Source organism: Crotalus tigris, unplaced genomic scaffold, assembly GCF_016545835.1.
Source record: "Crotalus tigris isolate CLP2741 ecotype Arizona unplaced genomic scaffold, ASM1654583v1 scf7180000024439.5362192, whole genome shotgun sequence".
NCBI classification, from domain to species: Eukaryota; Metazoa; Chordata; class Lepidosauria; order Squamata; family Viperidae; genus Crotalus; species Crotalus tigris.
Window position 1 is genome coordinate 684,653 of NW_024100609.1, and position 14,168 is coordinate 698,820.

At 37.9% G+C, this 14,168-nt stretch overlaps 1 long non-coding RNA gene across 5 annotated transcripts in view; it reads left to right on the forward strand.

Annotated features, from left to right (window-relative positions):
- Nucleotides 1-279: 279 nt before the first annotated feature.
- The window catches only part of LOC120302874, a 92,623-nt gene continuing 78,734 nt past the window's right edge, over nucleotides 280-14,168 (forward strand). For 4 of the 5 annotated variants that reach the window (XR_005555254.1, XR_005555252.1, XR_005555256.1 and 1 more), the window contains exon 1: nucleotides 280-442. This is a non-coding gene — a long non-coding RNA (uncharacterized LOC120302874). Of the gene's footprint in view, nucleotides 443-8,418; nucleotides 8,503-14,168 lie in introns of all 5 variants that reach the window. The other variant, XR_005555255.1, reaches the window with a different exon arrangement.

The window sequence follows — 14,168 nt, forward strand, 5'->3', positions numbered from 1 at the left end:
ACACACATTGGCCTCAAGTACACACAATGTTTTCTTCCTATTGGTTCCTCTTTCAAATTTAGAGGAGCTAAAACTGCTTTCCACCTGAGATGTTTCACTTGCCAATCATATAGGCCTATCGTAGAGCTTGCTGAGCTGCTGCAAAGCATTAATTTCTGGCTTTTGGCAACTTGCCCTTACGCAAGAGAACATGTGGCTGTGTTCTTAGATCTGTGTGCTGAGAAAAGGGTGCCGGGCTTGTAAATAATGAGTTGTCTGCTTCACTCCCAGTGGATCACAGTGAAAATTTACCTTGGCCTGCTGGTTTTTTGTTTACCACTTCTGACATTGGAATACTTTGGACCTGAGGGAAATATCCTATTACCTTGTCACAAAGGAAGGGATTGTGAGCGTGATGCAATGGATGTGTTTGCTTGGTTGCAGAGAGACTGGAAAACAAAAGGTTCAATTTTTATTTTTTTTTAAGAAAAAAAAATCTGGGATATCATGTAAGAATCCTTGTTCAGGAGGATGGCTTAGTTTTTAAGTAGGAATCAGCAGAGATAGTGCAGCATATTCCTTAGAAGGGGAAATATGCAGCTGATGAATCCGGGTGAATCAAGTGGGGTTTGTCTCCATCTTTGAAATCAACTACATTCAAATATTTATAAATATATAGCTGGCTGTTGCCTACTATATTATATTGTAGCAGAGGTGATGGTAGTAGGGGTAGGTTTTTAACTCTTTGTGTGCCACCTAGTGTCACTTTGAGAGATGGGCAGCTATATACATTGTTTAAATAAATATTTTTTGATTGGAAATGGTCTCCACTGGAGATTGAAACCAAGATCTTTACTGTGAGGAACATGTTCTCTAGTATAGTCCCATGCAGATCAGAAAACTACGGGTGAAGGGCTCAGGCAGGACTAGAATTCACCGTCTCCTGGTTTTTATCCTGGTACTTTCATCAGTGGGCTGAAATGGCTCTTTTACATTTAAAATGTGGGGAAATAGTATTTGTCAATTAATGTAACTTTTATTATGATTTTTAAGATTGCAAAGTAATGCAGGATTATAACCATATAGGTTTACCAATGCCTATAAACGAAGGTGACTTTGATTGATTGTAAATCAATTCATATAGTTCCGTTGCCTGGGATTGAAAGAGAGAGAAAGATATGTGCTTTGCAACTCTACAGGGGAAAAAAAAGGGAGGAAAAAAGTGAACAGAAAAAAAGAAGCAAGGAATTGGGGCTTGGAATTCTTAAATGGTTGATAAATTAGAATAAATATAATTTCTTAATAGGTGGTGTTAACATTGCCTTGGCTGATGAATATTGCTCTGAAATTAATTTTAAGGTATTTATTTTGTTGACCTGATCAGATGGTTTAAAAACAACTATGTGAATCTTTTTTGTTTGGTCTAATTTTCATTTCATTAGGTCATTGCTCCTTGCAATGTTTTCATCATCTGACTTTGGAGTATTGCATATGCTTGAAACTAGTGGGCTGGATTTGGATTTATTGAATTTAGTAAAACAAATAAAAGGTTTTTTCTTGATTTCAATAAGATAAATATATATATCTAATAAATATATGAATCTCACTAATTGGTTGATAAATTATTTTCCAGATGAGATGACTTTAAAATTATACTCACTGAAAAACTGGATTTTTCCCCACTTTTCTATCATGCCGCAAATACTAATCTAAAAAAGATAAAATGTATCTCTAATAAATATATGAATCTCAGTGATTAGTTGATAAATTATTTTCCAGATTTTGTTTGTGCACGTTCAGTTCTATTATATGAAACTTTAAAAAAATATTTTCAGCATTTAGTGTTCAGTTTGAGTTCCATGCCCAAATGGCATATCTAACTTTTTTTTCTCTTCCATTCAATTATGCCTGATTTCCTCTGCAATTTGTAATATTTTTTTAAAAAAAATATTATTTTGGAAACTTCTTTTTCAGCACAACCTTTTTCAGAGGTAACCTCCTCTGAAGACTGACTTGGAGTGCTGTAATATATATTACATTGAGTCATCTGATCCCTCTTAATATCATATTACTATGAAGATGCAGAGAGAAAACAAGAAACGTGAGATGATTTTAAAATTATACTCACTGAAAAACTGAGCTTTTCCCCACTTTCCTATCATGCCGCAAATACTGATCTAAAAGAGATAAAATTTCAGTATTTATGCTTGGAGAAATGCAGTTTCTCAATTGATTCAAAGATTTGTTGCTGAACGTTTCCTACTAAGCAGTTAGGTAATGAAGAACAGTGTCAGGATTTGCTGTTCTGGGTGCCATTAAGTTCTTTTGCATGATTCCCTAGACGCTAGAAGCTAAAACTGCTGATATAGGCCATCTAATATAAAGCAGACTTTTCAAGAAGGGCAGGTTAAGTAATGCATATTGTAGTGAAGTAATGCTTCAGTTACAGTGCCTTCTGATCTTATTCCTCATGTGGTACATTGCTCAAAAATGTAGAGCCAACAACAGCAGAGTATGGAAGGCAAATTGGCAGCGGAGTGATCAAATAAATGTGTGTATAATGCAATACAAATGTTGCATTTCCCTTAACAAAAGGACTGTGTTTGGCATTTAATGGATCAAAGCTGAATGTAGGAAAACAAATAAGAAAAACGTAAAGGCTTTTATTTAAAAGCAAAGCTGAGAGAGTGGAAAGTGTGTCACTGCAAGAAGAGATGATAAACACGCATGGTTTGCTTCATGTCACTTGCTGTATCATAAAGTAAATATGAGTCTCTCTCTCTCTCTCTCTCTCTCTCTCTCTCTCTCTCTCTCTCTCTCTCTCTCTCTCTCTCTCTCTCTCTGTATGTGAGTGTGAGTGTGTGTTTGTGGTAGGGAAAGGATACCGAAAATCCTAGCCATCTTACTTGGTCTCATATTTCTTCCCTCTGTCCTCAACTTTCTTTTTTTCCTAGATATTTTTGGTGTTTGACTCAGCATGTTACCCAGACTGGGATTTAGGACTGCCTTGGATCTGCTTAAATTTGACTTGGCATAATTATACATTTTTGACCTTGGCTTTTCCAGAATAGAGCCTATTTTGTTGGTGACCATGAGTACAGGCCTCCCTCAGCAATTACAACAGTGGCCTCACCTCCTCTGGCTTCTGTCTGAGACAAACTTTCCTTGTACTGCATTTTTCAGCTTCAGGGGCTGGAGAGGATTCCCAGCTCCGGTTTGATAGTTGAAACAAGAAAGCCCATTTGGTCATTAGGACTTTAGCAAAGTCTGCATAGGAGAAAGGAGAGCAGGAGGAGAAAGGTTATTAGTGTTGCACTTGGCACGAGGAAAGCAGAAAGCCATCATAGAAAGCCAGTTATAATCAGGGAGAGCCTCCATGGGCTGTGGATCATTTCATACAGATACTATCTCCATGTAACGATGCTATGAACAACAGCATGATGTCTATGTGCAATCTCTCTGATCCTGAAAGGTGAAATGAGTCCCTTTCTATTAGCGGTGGCCAACATGAGCAAGCATGCCATGCTAGCAATATTATCATTTTTCTAATAAGAATCTCTGTTCTTATTGAAAACAGTATCCAGTTTGGTTCTTCCTCCACTGGAGAAGAAAAATAATGAATAACAACGTTCCAATGCCGGCCACATTTCTGGCTCTATTCCTGCCTTGCACGATCAATTCTTCCCACTTACAGAATGAAAATATCTGGAGACTATTTCAAAAATAAGATAGGGGTAGGTTAGGTTAGGGTAGGATAGGATAGGATAGAATAGGATGAGATAAATATCTTATGATTTATGATGAATATATTTTATGATTAAGATCATAATTTATTACTTGTTGCTTGTATGTACAGCTTATGCATCAGAGAGAGATTCCTTGTGTGTTCAATCACACTTGGCCAATAAAGAATTCAAACTTCATAGTAGGCTATTTTGCTATTATCCTTGTCATTTTCTCATCTTTTTCAACTTCTCGTCTTTCTCACTTTCTCATCTTTCCTACTACCTTCTCCTATTGGTATCTTATAATTTATCACTTGTTTGTTTGTATCTTATGATTTATATATATGTAGGTCTTTGGTTATTCGGGTTTTCTCCCGCATCAAATTGGAAGTGTCTTGGCAACGTTTCGACGAAGTCTCATTCGTCATCTTCAGGCTGGTGCTTTCGGCTTCGTGCTTCTAGGAGCAATGTGTGATCGTGGCTGTTTCTTCCTTTTAACTGCCAGTGGGGCTATGAACTGATTGGATGAGAGTTTGGCTGTGTTCTGATTGGATGGAGGTGTGTTCTGATTTGTTGGGAGCTTGGCTGTGCTCTGATTGGATGGGGGGTTGGCTGTGCTCTGATTGATTGGGGGAGTGGTCTGTTTGGGTGGGGGCTTTGTTGTGCTCAGGTAAATCTGAGCACAACAAAGATTTACCTGAGCACTTAGTCCCACCCAGTCTGCCGTTACCACCACAGCCAGGCCCACCCAATTGGCCACACCCACCCATCACCCAATGATGCATAAGTGGGTTTTGGGTTGCAGTTTGGGCACTCGGTCTCTAAAAGGTTCGCCATCACTAACATAGGTGGTATCAAGCCCTTCAGGGCTTGCCATTCACCCGTGGGAGTATTGCATGAACATCTCTACCGCGGGGTTCTCGTCTGTTTGGATGATATTCTGATCTACACCACCACCCTGGAGAAGCACGTCCATCTAGTGCAACAGGTGCTACAGAAACTACCTGGGGGTTTTACATGCTCTAGGCGGCTGCTGGTTTGCTGCTGGGGGTGGGTCTGTAGGGCGGGGCACAGCTATGTAAAGCACTGGAGCAAACCACTCCCAGTGCTGACTTTTCGTTTGCTGGGATTAAACCTTGTACCCACGTGCCTGGACTTTGTTTCATTGGATGACGATGGACGGAGATGATAGGTGGTCATGCTCAGAGCATTGAGGACTTTGTATACATTCTCAGGACCAATAGCCTCAAATTCCTCTCAATTAAACAAATCAGACTATTCCTCAGTCAGCTCCATGCAACCAATTCAGAGCACATCTAAGCAATTTTATTTGGCAGATTTCTCAAATAGTCCTCATAGCAGCCTTATAGACTACTTTCCTACTTAGGAGTGACCAGGTCACCCTGAGGAAGACTGCCAAACTTCAGACAATATAACAGTGGAAAAATAATGATGTTTTGCTGCTTTTATTGCCCTGAGGTGAATCCTTAAGAAAGACTGTGTCTCCCCAGGTCAGCTCTTTGTCTTCCTCCTCTGGTGCTCCAGGATCTCTTCTGCCATTTCATATCATGGAGTTTTTCTGAAAACTGAGGTGTTGGTGGAGCATATCTCTTTATCCACACCGAGGGAAAGACTGCATGTGTGAAATCTGATCTTCTTCAGGACCAGGAGATGTTTGTTCAGTCAAATACTGCTTGGCAGAAGGGCTAAAGTGACTGGGATAAGACCATTTCTTGTTTCCTAAGGAGGAATGTATATCTAACCCACCTTTCACAGAGCAGCTACATGGCCAAGGGAATGTTGTGATTGTAACTAGCATTCTCCTTTAGAAATGAAGAAGTAGGGAAGAATAACAGTGAGAGTAGAAATACCGGTTGATTTGTTTTACTTTGTTTTGAAACCAGTTTGTCAGGAAATTAAGCTAGAGATGAATGGGATTGACTTTGGGATTCAGTTAGCAAGGAGAAGTGAGTTATACATTTGGAAACAATCAAAAATAAAGGCCACAAACAGAAAGGTTTCAAATTTTCTCATGTACAAATAGAACAGTGCAAAATGTAAGATAAAATGCTAATGAAAAAGCAGTGCTAAATATAAAAACCACGAGTGGCTTCTTTCCCTGTGACAAACAATATGTGATTTTCAGCATATTGTATTATTTCTCAGTGGTCAAACTGGTATCTAGTTATAAAATCACTATATTACAGTATTTCAAGTAGGCATTGAATTCCTGATTTTAAACAGCTGCACGGAAGCTAGAGATTCATCAGGTATCTTCCTCTCACTAAAATTCTTCTATTTCTACTATTACTTTTCTTTTTGTAACACGTGCACACACGCACACATAAACAGTTATTTGGATTCCTTTTCTCTTTGTCTCTTAGAGTTATTTTTCCAGATCAGTGTATTTTTTTTTCTGTTGGTAAGTATAATAAATGATACAATATGAAATGCCAACACAAATCCCATTCCCATCATCACGAAGATCAGAACATTTGTTAATTCATCTGGTTGTCAAGGATGGGCAGGAAAAGCAACTGGTCTGCTTTTTGAATTTTATTTGAAAGAAATATGGCTTGTCAGATTTGTGAAAGATGTGTCATCCAAAGGTGCCTCCTGAAGTAAGGCAAGGAATAGCCAAAGCAGGGTGTGAACAGCCTTGCTTTCATCCAGAGAATAGGACACAAATAGAAGCATGAATAATTCATAAGGCATAATTTATCTTGTGATTTCAATGAATAAAAGTTTCAGGCTTGGCTGCTGCAAGTTAATGGTACACTTTCGACCCTGTTTTTTTTTTTTGCTTATTTCTCTTTATCAACAAGGCAGGAGTATTCCAAACAGATCTCTCTCTCTCTCTCTCTCTCTCTCTCTCTCTCTCTCTCTCTCTCTCTCTCTCTCTCTCTCTCTCTCTCTCTCTCTGATTAATTGTATATATTTTGTTTTATATTATTTAAGTTTTAGATGTATATTCTACCTCTCATCCAAGTGCTCAAGATGGCCTATCTAGTGCTCTATACGTTAAGAGTTCACCCATGGTGATTCTGGACTCTGGTTAAACTGCCCTTCAAATGAAGGATGTCACCAGGAAGAAGGGTGTCCTCTGATGGCCCCTCTGACATTGGATCACCATTGGGAAGAAGGGCATGCAGCCTTCCTCTGCTCAAAGAACTCAAGAATGACAAGAGGAGAGAAAGCAGACAATGGTAGCAGCTAAAGAATCCCAGAGTAACTTGTGCTACGAATGGGTGTCTTGTGTGGGGGCACACCTAATTGCAAAGATTCTAGGCATGATGACTGCATCAGTTGCAAGAGGCCAGAGCCAGGTTATTAATATGCCAAGTCTGTCAGCAAAGCTTTTAAAAGGCAGGCAAAGAGTGGCAGAAAAAGAAGTAAAGGATATTCCATTACAGCCCGTGGGCTTAATGCTCAAACCAGTGAAGAGAAGAGAAGTGTTGATAACACCTTTGCTCAGTTCATCTAGTACTGGAATCAAGAGCTTATTGTCAAGAATCTGATAGCTGCTAGTAGGTTGCTAAGGTTTGCATTCATGGCAATGCACATCATTGCAAGCACAATTCATATAGAGTACATGGCATTTTTTCAACCACTGTTATTCTCCTGTTAAGCTTCCATGGAAATTAAGTCTTTTTCAGGAGCATGGTTTTATAACCATGAGATGTATTTAAAGGAACAAGGTATTTGATAAGGGAAGCACTATAATATGAAAGAAATAGATGAGACATGAGAAAGTGTACTAGAGGAAAATGTGATGGATTGTTGAAATGCTTTTTTGTCTTTGATCGCTACCAAAACAGTAATTGACAAATAATGAAGGATAATGTATTGCTTTATTTCTAGGAACTCAGGTGTATGTGTGTGTATGTGTATATATATATATATATATATATATATATATATATATATATATATATATATATATATATGTGTGTGTGTGTGTGTGTGTGTGTGTGTGTGTGTGTGTGTGTGTGTGTGCATTTTCTGAGGTTTTCGCGGGTGTTTGTATGTAGGTCTTTGGTTATTCAGGTTTTCTCCCGTCATATTGGAAGTGTCTTGGCAACAAGCCAGAAAAAGGGCTGTGAAAATATTTACACTCCCCTCATATCCTGGACATAAACTATTTCAACTCCTCCATTCAGGACACCACTAATAGGGCATTGAATAGGAAAACATCTAGACACAGAAAAAGTTTTTTCTCTTGTGCCATCACTCTCTGAACACCTAATTACCACAATACTGTCTTATGCCTAAGTATTTTTACCACATAGTATAGTTGTATTACTATTATACACCAGAGATTAATTCCTTGTGTGTCCAGTCACACTTGGCCAATAAAGGGTATTCTATTCTATTCTATTCTATTCTATTCTATTCTGTTCTGTTCTGTTCTGTTCTGTTCTAAATTTTATGAACTTGTAATGAGCCCTGCAATGTGTATGATTGTATCATTTTTCTCTACATGAATAGTTTTTATTGATTTTTAAATGATCTTTTGTCTTGGATCTTTTCAAATGGTTGACTATCCTTGGATTTTTATGAAAGTTGAGATATAAACAGAAGGAACTAAATAAATCTAATGTAAAAAAGCATGCAAAGTATAAATGTATATCTAATACTGGATGGCAATTCCATATTTTCATATTTATACTGGAGTGCAAATGTTTGGTCTGTGTGTTCATTCAATCTCTTTCAGTGGGACTTCTAAATGCAGGATATCGACCCTCAGCCTGATGCAAAGAGAAATGCAGTTGATGGTGCTATGAATTGTCACTCTGAAGTAAGCAAGGTTAAAGTGTCTGCTTTAGTGTTATTAGTGGGGTTGTAAATATCTCATGGCAGGTAATCACTGAAGTTATAGGATCACTTCTTCACAGTGCTTTTGTTCCTTTTCTTTGTTAGCTGAGTTGCCCATTTTTTTTATCTCCTAACGAGGTAAACATTTTAAAAGAGGATTTGAATGTTGCTTATTCACCCAAACTTATAAATTGAACATTTTTTTCCTGGATATGGGTCAATAAAGAAGCCACGGTTCAGACACCATGCTACTAACACTGCTCTTAATGAATGCTTCACATGCCATGGTTTAGTGGTGTTCGTCTAGCAGATGTTGGGCCAAATGCCCCCCTTCTGTGTTTTATAATTTGGTTCCCCACATTGCTAACTCTACAGAACTAAATGACACTAGGGACTTGGCACTAGGACATTTCATCTCATCAAGCTGGCTTTTTTTTTGCAAAATGAGGTGTTGACAAGGATACTGTATTTATTCTAAATGTGTCTGTGTGAGTGGAGATATAGCAAGAAGCATATTATTTGTTAAAAAAAGGGCAGATCCATCATGCAGTAGTCCATGAAAGTTGAAATTCTAATTCCTTTGACATTGTTGAAGTCCTAAAAAAGAGTTGTATGCAATGCAGCACCAGGAATTGATTGCAGGTTTTAGCATCCTTTGTGCTAATTCAGATTGCTGTTGTAATGAACTGCATCAAATTGTACTCTGTTCTGCTAGGCCTTAGCAGAGGTTGATTTAGCTAAGTTTTGATTCATGCATATTCTTTGTTAGGTCAAATATTGGAGCAACATTTCCACAAGAATTAAATCAGTAACCAAATGCTTGGGATACAGGAACATTTATCAGATGTTCCCCCATGTCTTGTACTATATATCCCACAATTCCCACTCAGCATGGTCAATAGCAGAAAAATTCTCTCTGCTTCTAAAGGAATGATTTTGAGGATCTGCTGAAGTATTAAGCTCAACCTATATGTATATAAAAGAAAGCAGTGTGTACAATCTTGTTAACTTAAAATGATAAATTCTACATCTCCAATCAAAACCTGCCTCTGCTGAGTGTATTGATCTACAAGATTTAAATTTATTCTGTTTTATCCAGTTAAAGGTGGAGAAAAATGGAAAATTCCATACCATATTTTTTAAAAGATCAGATTTCCATATTTGTTCCTGTGTCTATGTGATTTGGAGATTTCAGCATTTCCGAATGAAAGATATTTCTGAAAATGAGCTTGAAAGATGTACAGTTACGATACACGTTGTGAGTGAAATCTAATCTGTAAGTTATAGTTATCTACATTTTAGTTACTTCCATTTGATGGTTATAATTTACCTCACTATAAATTAACTACCGACATGATTTAGATTCTTCATTAGTTGTCTAAATCATTCTTGCAATCTTTTTACAGAATCACCCTGTTATTTTGCCATAAGAAGGACTCTCTCACTCACCACATTCACTTTACTTTTTAAGTCAATGTAGTAGAGACTTAACTGGATTTATTTTTTTATTCTATTTTTTGTGTTTTTTTAAATAGTGCAGGCCATTAGGAATAATTTTGGCTGAACCTGTCAGTATATAAATATAATAGTAAATGTGCCCACAGAGAGGGCTCCGAATGCCGCTTCTGGCACCCGTGCCATAGGTTCTCCACCACTGGAATATAGTATGCCAGAGAAGTCAAGTGGTGTCATCTCTGTTATTGAACAATAGTAAATAAATAAATACATAGCATTAAAAATTTCATTCCAACCTGTCACATTTTTACATAAATAACATTTATTTAGAAATGTGACAAGTTTGAGTGAAACTTGTGTTTTCTCACAAAATTATTAGAGAGTTTGTGCTTGCTCTACGAGTATATCAAAGTTGCCATGAGATTTCTCTCTCTCTTTCTCTCTCTCTCTCTCTCTCGTGTGTGTGTGTGTGTGTTTGTGTGTGTATAAGCATGCATACTTACTTAGTTTGTACCTTGTTATAACTTTAGTCAAAGAAATATGAGAAAGAATGGGCTTCTTATTTGCACTGTTAAGAGGGTGATTTTTATTATATTCTATGCTACAAGCCTGCATCCATCCTCTCAAATAAAACTTGCAGTCTAATACTGTTTTGTCATAGATAAGAAAGCAATATTATGCTTGTCATCTTAATTCAAGCATATTTCACACTCAGAAGGAAGATAATGGGAAACATATTCTTTATTTCCACCTTTGCCAATGTGCCCCCCCCCATCACCCGGCCTTTGCTTCATGATTAATTTTTTAAAAGCTTGCAGAATTCCTGGAAAGACTCGGTTTTGGCACTGCAAAATCTGCAGAACCAGAATATAATCCTTCAATTGACACGAATTGCCTGGTCGGCTAAAACCGCTGCTGCCTTCACCGTTTTCAGCATTGCATCAAATATAACATTTCTTGCTGAGTTAAACAAATATAACATTTCTTGCTGAGTTAAACTTTAGAAAAGAATCAAGCCACATAAGTCTTGGTTCATCTCTTGCTCACCCCTCATTTTTATTGTGTAGTTTATTTTTTGCCAAGGCAGAAAGCAAAAGGCACTCCTGGTCTAGAGTTTGGGTATATTTAAGCAGAGATGACACCACTTGACTTCTCTGGCACACTATATTCCAGTGGTGGTGAACCTATGGCACGGGTGCCAGAAGCGGCACTCAGAGCCCTCTCTGTGGGCACATGTGCTGTTGCCCCAGCCTTGCCTCCCCTCCTCTCCAGCAGCCCCCCTGAAGGAGATTTACCCTGAGCGTGACCCACATGGAGCAGCACAGCCAAGGACCTGGCAGCCAGGAAGCATAGACAAGACTCTGTCCTCACACCCCATCATGCACAGTTGATGCTGCAGGGCGCGGGCAGAGGGCGCGACTGCCATAGCACTGCTGGGCTGCCTGGGCAATCTGCGACGGGTCCTGGAGGCGGTGAGTGGCCCTGTGGTAGATGGGGGGGGTGGAACAGGGTTGGGGCAGGGGGTGGAGTGGGGACGGAGCAGTTTTTGGGCACTCGGTCTCTAAAAGGTTCACCATCACTGCTATATTCTGTCCCTTCACCCTTCACCCACACTCTATTAATTAAGGGAATATGTCCTTTTGCTTATGGATTTTCCCCCATATTATCTGTACTACAAACGATCTGCATTAGAAAAGTGGTATTTTTTTTATCATTCCTCTAGTATCATACATATGTCACAAAGTCAGTTTTAGAGTTTTAGAATTTCCAATTGGCAAGGCTGTCAGGACCAACCCCGTTGGAGACCACTAGGCTAGGAAAAGGGTTGTTAGATAGACTCCCTCAAAGGTAGTAAAATACTTTCTTCCCTAATTCTGTATTACTTTTGGAACTTTCTTTAAAAAGTTGAGGCTAATGCTGTGCAGAAAAATACTGATTTTCTCTTTCCTTTAGCTTGGTAGCATTTTTTTATTTTTATTTTTTTTTTAGAAAAGAGTGTTAGTTGTTTATGATGTTTTCCAGATGATAAACAGGGAAAGAAAATGATGAGTGCTTCTTTCAGGAAATTATCCTGTAAGAAGCAATATTTCAGGATAGTTCAAGAAAGAAATGCTTGTGCTTCATGCACAATTCCCCCCCCCCCATTTCAAAACTATTTGTAGTGTACCTGCAACCTTGGTCATTAAACTACTCCTAGAAGTGCCATTAACTTTTAAATTGTAGGACTAGATCTTGCCCTAATGCAAATATATGGGATACTTAAAAGAGTGTTAACTTAAAAGAGGAATCCAGAACTACTTTATCCCTTAAGGTAAATACAGCCTCTCCTACTCTCTCCCACATGAATTTTTAAATAAATTCCTCCACTCTCCGTGAAGTTTTTTTAAAAGCCTCTTTCATGGAAAGTAAAGAACTTCTTAAAATTAGGGATTAGGCAATGCTATTCTAAATATTCTTGAGAAAATTTAGTAAAGAGGAGATGGGCACACACTTTGGTAGTTCAGCTACTTGGGACACATTGTGCAAAAATGGAGAGAGGAGGTGCATTGAAGACTGTTTTTTTTTTTTTAAATTTATCTGCTCATCTAGGATTAGATTCAGACATCTGTGCTTCTGAAATTTTGAGCACAAACAAGAATGGGCTCTTTTCCAATCTTGCACATGGTATTCAGGGCATTTCCCATTATGGGTTGCAATCCAAGCAGGAATTAAAGGAATGAACCAAGGAGAACGTTCCTCTTTTGGCACCTTATAATTGAACACAGATGCTTTAATAACTAGAAATAAAGTATGCATTCGTTTACCTCTAAACTTGAAATGACTGCTTTATTTTGAAAGTTTTTTTTAATAAGACAGATTTATGCTTAGGAATGTAAAAGATTTTTTGCCATGGGTTCCATTGGAAGTCGATTTCATACTGCTTCATAATTTTGCAGTAACACAGATGGTAACTTCAAAGCAAAATTTGATATTGTTCTTTCTACACCAATCAAAACATACAGAAACATACACATGCATATGCATATACAAGCTTATTTGGGAAGATTTATATTAAAGAACTCTATACCAGGACATTTATCTGGTATAGGTTAATGTTTTTTTTAAAATTTTACACTAACAGTTCTATGCATTTGATGAAGTTAAATAGTAGGTGCCATATATTAGGAACTATTACAAATATTAACAATTACAAAATTTGCTACATTTTAAAAAATAATGTAGTGATCTGAATATTGCCTGAAAAACAGGGCAGGGTTTAAAACATGCCAGATTTTTTTTTACTGATTTTGATATTCATATTGTGGTACCTCTGACTCATAGAGGTAATGTGTGAAAGGAAAAGTAATTGATACTAATTGAATCTACTTTGAAGTAGAGTAGAGTACAGTAGAGTAGAACAGAACAGAACAGAACAGAACAGAATAGAATAGAATAGAATAGAATAGAATAGAATAGAATGGAATAGAATAATATAGTTGGAAGAGACCTTGGAGGTCTTCTAGTCCAACCCCCCACTCAGGCAGGAAACCCTATACCATTTCGGACAAATGGCTGTCCAGTCTCTTCTTAATAATTTCCAGTGTTGGAGCATTCACAATGTCTGGAGGCAAGTTGTTCTACTGATTAATTATTCTAACAGGAAATTTCTTCTTAGTTCTAGGTTGTTTTTCTCCTTGATTAGTTTCCATCCATTGCGTCTTGTCCTGCCCTCAGGTACTTTGGAGAATAGCTTGACTCCCTCTTCTTTGTGGCAACCCCTGAGATATTGGAACACTGCTATCATGTCCCCCCTCATCCTTCTCTTCATTAAACTAGACATACCCAATTCCAGAAACCATTCTTTATATGTTTTAGCCTCCAATCCCCTGATCATTTTTGTTGCTCTTCTCTGTACTCTTTCTAGACTAGAGGCTCAACATCTTTTTTACATTGTGGTGACCAAAACTGGACGCAGTATTTCAAGAGTGTTCTTAGCAAGGATTATAAAGTGGTATTAACACTTCACGTGATCTTGATTCTATCTCTCTGTTAATGCAGCCTAGCACTGTGTTGGCTTTTTTGGCAGCTGCAGCACACTGCTGGCTCATATATAAGTGATTGTCCACTAGGACTCCGAGATCCCTCTCACAATTGCTACTATTGAGCAAGGTACCATTTATACTGTACCTGTGCCTAAATGTAGACTCTTACTTT